Source organism: Hipposideros armiger, unplaced genomic scaffold (assembly GCF_001890085.2).
Source record: "Hipposideros armiger isolate ML-2016 unplaced genomic scaffold, ASM189008v1 scaffold_295, whole genome shotgun sequence".
NCBI classification, from domain to species: Eukaryota; Metazoa; Chordata; class Mammalia; order Chiroptera; family Hipposideridae; genus Hipposideros; species Hipposideros armiger.
In genome coordinates this window covers 1065019-1071195 of record NW_017731645.1, presented here as the reverse complement: position 1 = coordinate 1071195, position 6177 = coordinate 1065019, and the positions used below count along the sequence as shown (strand labels likewise).

The 6177-nt window shown below is 49.3% G+C and overlaps 1 pseudogene; it reads right to left on the bottom strand.

Moving 5' to 3' along the window:
* Positions 1 to 3213: 3213 nt before the first annotated feature.
* On the bottom strand, positions 3214 to 3815 carry LOC109391491 (60S ribosomal protein L17 pseudogene; annotated as a pseudogene).
* Positions 3816 to 6177: the final 2362 nt, after the last annotated feature.

Sequence of the window (6177 nt, the reverse complement as noted above, 5' to 3'; positions counted from 1 at the left end):
GAATTCCAACCAAATGCCAAGAAGATTTAGGGGTTGGGGGGTAATGACAAATGATTCAAAAGGTCCATCTGGGAAAACAAACATTTGAGAGTAACAGGGACAACGCAGTGCGGGGACAAGGGGACACTCAGTGGGCCCCCACCCCTGCCTGCTGCCCCTCCTGCCTCTACCCGCTCCCTTCTGGGCCCAGTTCTCAGGGTGCGGCCTGGAAGAGTCCCCAGGGGGCCCTCCAGCCATTGCTGACTTCACCCTCAGTGGGCCTGTTCTTGGCGGGGTCTGGAGGAGGCCTGTGTTCCCTGGGGGGCATTCCCTGGGGTTCCTCTAGGCATCGTCTCCCATACCACGGCCCCCTTGGTGCCCTTTGCATTGACGGGGTTGGGTCCAGGGTCCAGGGAAGCCTTTCCCAAAGGCATCTGGGTGGCTTCAGCCTCCTCTGGGGCAGATGACCATAAACTCCCACGTGTCCCACCTGCCTCCAACAATCTGAGTTTCTGTCCACATAGGACGTTAAATAACATAACAAGTACTAGTCAGTTGGCCACTAACCAAGCCCAGATGAAAAGAATGGAGCAGATCTGTACAGAATCTGGTCTGAGAGCCACAACCTACTTTTAAGTAAGGATCTCAAGTGGCAGGATAGATCTCAAGGTGAGAATCCGCCCCGGGGCTCCCAGAGAGGGATCTGAGAGTGAGGGGAGAAAGCCCAGCTTCTATTTTTTTTTTTTTTTAAGATTTTATTGCGGAATTGAGGAAGGGGAACAGCCAAGTTGTTGTCCTTCAGTCTTAGTTGTGGAGGGCGCAGCTGGTTCCGCTCCAAGTCTAGTCGCCATCCGGCTGCCCGACAGCAGCTCAGAACCGCTCCGCCCACGGTGCCGTGTTCAATCTTAGTTGTGGGTGGGCGTAGCCCACCATCCCATGCGGGAGTCGAACCAGAAACCTTGTTGTTAGGAGCATGTGCTCTCACCAGCTGAGCCATCCTGCCACCTGTTGGCAGCTCAGCAGCAGCTCAGCTCAGACGCAGCTCACTGGCCCATGTGGGAATCGAACCGGCGACCCTGTTGCTCAGAGCTTGTGCTCTTAACCAGTTGAGCCGCTCGGACGGCCCCAAGCCCAGCTTCTTAAAAGCACTTCCTCACCATTTCCATCTTTTCCCTCCTTAGAAAGTATAGTTTTAAAAAAGCGAGTGTAAGACTATACTTACATAGTAGAGTCTATATACTATAGTGTGTTATATACTATATATATATACTATATAGTATATATTATATATGCTATAGTGTATTACTATAGTATATAGACTATATATGTTACTGTTACATATATGTGTTAATATATATGTTATAGACTATATGTGTTACTAGTATGTTACTAGAGTATGTTACTAGAGAGGTTTCTCTGATCGTGTAGAGCACCCAGAACCACGAGGAGGAGGCATAGCGTCCTTTCCTGAGTACGAATCCGGCGCTTGGTGTCGCTCCAGTAACTGCCATTTGCTATTGATGATTGTTCTTCTCTTCCGCTTGGGGGAGTTAGAGGGAGAGGACGCCGTCTGAGTGGTAAAACACATACATAAATAAACACATAAATAAGCGAACGTAAAAAGGGCAAGTGCAGCACCCACTTTCCAAAGCTCTGCGCTCCTTTCTGGGAGCGATTTTCAAGGCGATTGTTCCATCGGAATCTTTTCTCCGTCAGACAGCCCCGGCCCTTAGGCTTTGCACAGCCGGCTCCCAAGGCCCGGTGAGACCCACGCAGATCGGACCAGGACACACGCCCTGTCCCCTGGGCCTGCTGACTTCCCTGGGGTGGGAGTTACTGGTGCCATCAGGGGTTCAAAACGAACCCACATCTGCAGTGAGCACACGGATGATCCTCTTTCTGAGTCCGCCTGGCTGGCCTCAGCCCGTCCTGTCTGTCCTCTTTGACCTCCCGCCATGCTGGCCCATGCCATCCTCCCCACTGCTGCCACACTTCCTGCCACTCAGTGTGGCCTCGTGACAAAGCTCGCCTGCTCACCGGTGTCAGTGAGTCGGAGAGAAGGNCTAACCACATTTGAATTTAATTAGAAGAGAACATCCGTGATTTCAGACAAAGCTTATCCCACCTAATTTTGAAAATTAATCTGATTTATTCCCACTTGGCGAGGCCTGTGACACTGAGCTCTGAGCAGGGCTGCAGGGCAAGCAAGGCTCCGCCGTGTCAGTCGATGCCATCAACACTTTTTACGCTGGAAAAGTCAAACAACACTGAGCCCGACCGTGGGCTGGGGCGACGGTCCCACTGTTTTGACCATGTGAATACCAAACATTCGAGGTATGCTGGGAGAAACACACAAAAGTGTGTTTTCAGATCAGCAGTTTTCACCGTGCCCACAATACACATTTATCAAGGCATCCAATGAATACAAAAACACCCACGTCTCTTTAGAAAACTAGAGCATGTTCCAGGAGCAGCAGAATTCATAAACTGTGGGGTGACTTGTTTTCCGCACGCTGGCCTGATATAATTCACAGACATCACCTCTTGTCCTGAGCGTGCTCCTTGTCACTGTGCGTTATGGGAACGTCAGGCTGGATTTATATGAAGCAGGGTTTCTGTAGGTGGTGTTATTGATGGAGAATGGAAGGCTCACCAGACATTGGAAATCGGAAGTACTTCTGAAAACCCCCTTTCAGTTGAAAGGGCTATAAATCTAAAAATAATCTTGAATTCACAAGCAATCCTTTTGTGCTATAAGTTGATAGCAAATATATTACTGAAGAGACACATAATTACCTTAAAATCTACCACAGTTAGGGATGTGTTGGAGCTCTTAAATTATAATTGAATTTTATAACAGTAAAAATTATAACAAATATTTTTACTATTCATTTTTTTCTTTGAGTTTCACCTTTTGTCCTCATGTATATAATGACAAAGTAGCACTGTTTATAAGTGAATAGCCCAGACAGCTCCAAAATGCCTCAATAGGTTGCAAGCTGATTTTGATGACAGGAGAACGGGGCTTTATTGTTCATCCCAGTACATGGAGCCGACAACTACAGAATTTTGCAGCCTGGCAGAGACTGTTTCTACAGCACCGTCTGCCCTAAACAAGACCTTTGTGGACCGACAGGGTGGCCAGCAGCTGGAGACACCAGAACCGGGGGCTTCCTGCTGCCTATTAGAATTTTTTTTTTTTTTACTTTTATTAACATTTATTAGATGTTGAATTTACTCCCGGGCCATAAGTTTTTGTTTCTTCAGTTTCTTCTGGGAGATCTTTTTCTTCTGTGCAACCTCCTCTTCTGGTTTAGGAACAATTTGTTCCTTTTCAGTTAGGATCATCTCAATGTGGCAGGGAGAGCTCATGTAGGGGTTGATCCGTCCATGAGCTCTGTAAGTTCTACGCCGCATCTTGAGAGCTTTATTTACTTGGATGTGCTCTATGACTAGAGAGTCTACATCTAAACCCTTAAGTTCAGCATTACTCTCTGCATTTTTAAGCATGTGCAATAAAAATTCTGCACTCTTTTTGGGCCACCGACCCTGCGTCCAACCCCACTGTTTGGCCTGGGCACACCTCCCAACGCCACCATTGTAACGACGGAAGGGCACACATTGTTTTTGTAATGTGACATCCTTTAGCTTGGTGGCTTTTCGGATATGCATACCCTTGATGGCCTGGGCAGTTTCACGAGTGTTCTTAAAATGAACCCGTAGATTCGAACCTCTCGATTTACATGATTTTGTGGGGTTCTCCGGATCAAGAGAATAGCGAACCATTTTGAGAGGTCACCTCAGGCCGCTTTCCGGAAAAGGACTGCCTATTAGAATTTTTAATTCAGCCAGCTCAAAGGGGCACTTTCTGTCTCTGTCTAACCATGTACCTGCATCTACACCCATGGCAGCATCGTCTCCACCTCCGTTGCTATAGCTCCATCTCCATCCGTCTCTGCTGTGTTTCTCTCTCTCTCTCCTGCCTCTCCCCTCCCCGCTTTCCTGGGACAGCTCTGGGGAGCAGCAGAGAATGCGCTGGACTTAGAGCAGACATCTGACCTTTGGGGTTGCCTCTGCAACCCTCAGTATGTTATTTAAGCTCATCGTGTTCCAGTTTCCTCATCTGTTAAGAAGGGATGGTAACCCTCCTTTATCTCGGGTTATTGTGAATTTAAATAATGGATAACGTGCTTTGTGGGCTACAAAGCGCCACATAAAAATTTAGCATTATTAGTGATAAAAATTTTGGGTCCAGCGGGAGGTGATAATAAATTAGGGTACATTCTCATTTTAAGGCACATTCTTCAGTGAACCACTGTCGTTGATTGTGCTTTCCCCGTTGGGAGTGTCTGTGGGCGTGGAGGAGGGGCAAGGCCCCGGCTACCTGGCCGCCTGCGAGGGCAGGACCGTGGAGTGGACGCGTGCCCAGTGCTTGCCCCTCTCAGCCTCAGCTCCTCTTCTGTAACATCCTCGGTTGATTCAACAAGAAGACATCGTCCTAAGATCTGGGCTAAGACCACAATTAAGGAAAAGCTAAGTGTAAAGATAAGTAGGATAAATAGCATCACCTCTGGTCCAACATGGGCCAGTACTCTGATTCGTGATGGGCTCCTGGGCTCCAAACCGGGGACCCGGCAACGGGAGGAACTGACTGCTCTGAGGCCCCAGGAGCAGGAATGAAGCCGTCCTGAGCCCAGCGGCTCTGCGGACAGCAGTGGGTGGGGTGTGGTGTTGCAGGCCTCTCGCAGGCCATTGCTGCCCCCTAGCGCCACTGAGGCTTAGTGTAGCCAGGCAACACCCTCAGAACATCGCCCTTCCCAGCGAGGACAGTGAGCAGGACAGGGGGAGGCCTCTTCTTACAGGGCAGGGCCAGGGCGAGGGGGGAGGGGCGCAGGCCTGCAACACGCCGTTCTCACCAGACAAACGTGACGCCAATAAAGTGTTTTCTGCAGGCTGCGCTTCCCAGGCCAGGACTGCGTGTGGCTCTCGGGTTGGGTTTCTAAGTGGATAGTTAGGGCCGAGTCGCCTCACTTCAGGACTTCTCGAGGAGACATTTCTATGAGTCTGTCAATGTGACCTCTGAGTCCTTGGCTACAACAGGCCTTTCTGGAGAAGCGGTGAGGACTGTGCTGGGCGGCGGATGGAGAAGTGACACGGGACCCGTCCCTGTCTTCAGAGGATTGATGCTGAGCAGACAAGTCACTCATACAAAGTGTCGTCACATACAAAGTGTCGTCACATACAAAGTGTCGTCACATACAAAGGTGACGACAGCAGGGACTTCCATCATATCTGATGTCACATTAAAACACAAAGCAACACCAGGCACTTGGGTTGTTTTGTTCGTGTGTCTGTCTGGGCGTTTTAGTCATAGAAACCTTCCCAGGAGACGGACTTAGAAATTAGTGAGCCCTCCCAGATCAGTTTCCCCAAAGCTAACATGTCCAGCTACAGCTGGCCAGAGGTTCTTCAGTCAGCTCCCGGGGTCGTTGCGTCCTAACGACGGGCTAATAAACTCCCCAGCCAGTGACAAGGCAGGGTGGGGCATGCCAACGGCAGTTTCCATCTTGCTTTTAACGTTTATGTCGTGGACATTATTGAGCCGACTTCCTGGACAGAGTGACTTTATGACACTCACTTGAAAATTGGTTTAAAAGTGCTGTGAAAGAGGGACATTACCGCAGGATGCTCAGGATTGCCACAGCTCAGGGCTGCACGGAGGCGACACGATGTTTCTGCGAAGGTTTACGAGGGACCTAGACCAGCCTTTCAGCCCCTTAAGTAACACTTGGCACAGGAACCTGCTTTGTGCCTGTGAGGTTATTGCCGCCACCTGGGGCTGGCTTTTTTCTGTGGCATGTCACCGTGGTGTCACCTGGACTTTTGTGTAAACATCCAGGCTGCCACCATGGGCGTGATGTGCCCCGTGGCAGAGAATACTAGACAGGGAGGAACCCTATTCCCAGAAAACTCTTCCAGTTTTGTCTGCTGGCACGTGGCTTGCCATCCAAGAGTGAAGAGCTATGAAAAGATGTCAGTTCCCTCAAATATGTATAAAGATAGGAGAAATCAAATGCTGTAAAAATCTCAGTTCTCCTTAACTGAATTCCAACCAAATGCCAAGAAGATTTAGGGGTTGGGGGGTAATGACAAATGATTCAAAAGGTCCATCTGGGAAAACAAACATTTGAGAGTAAC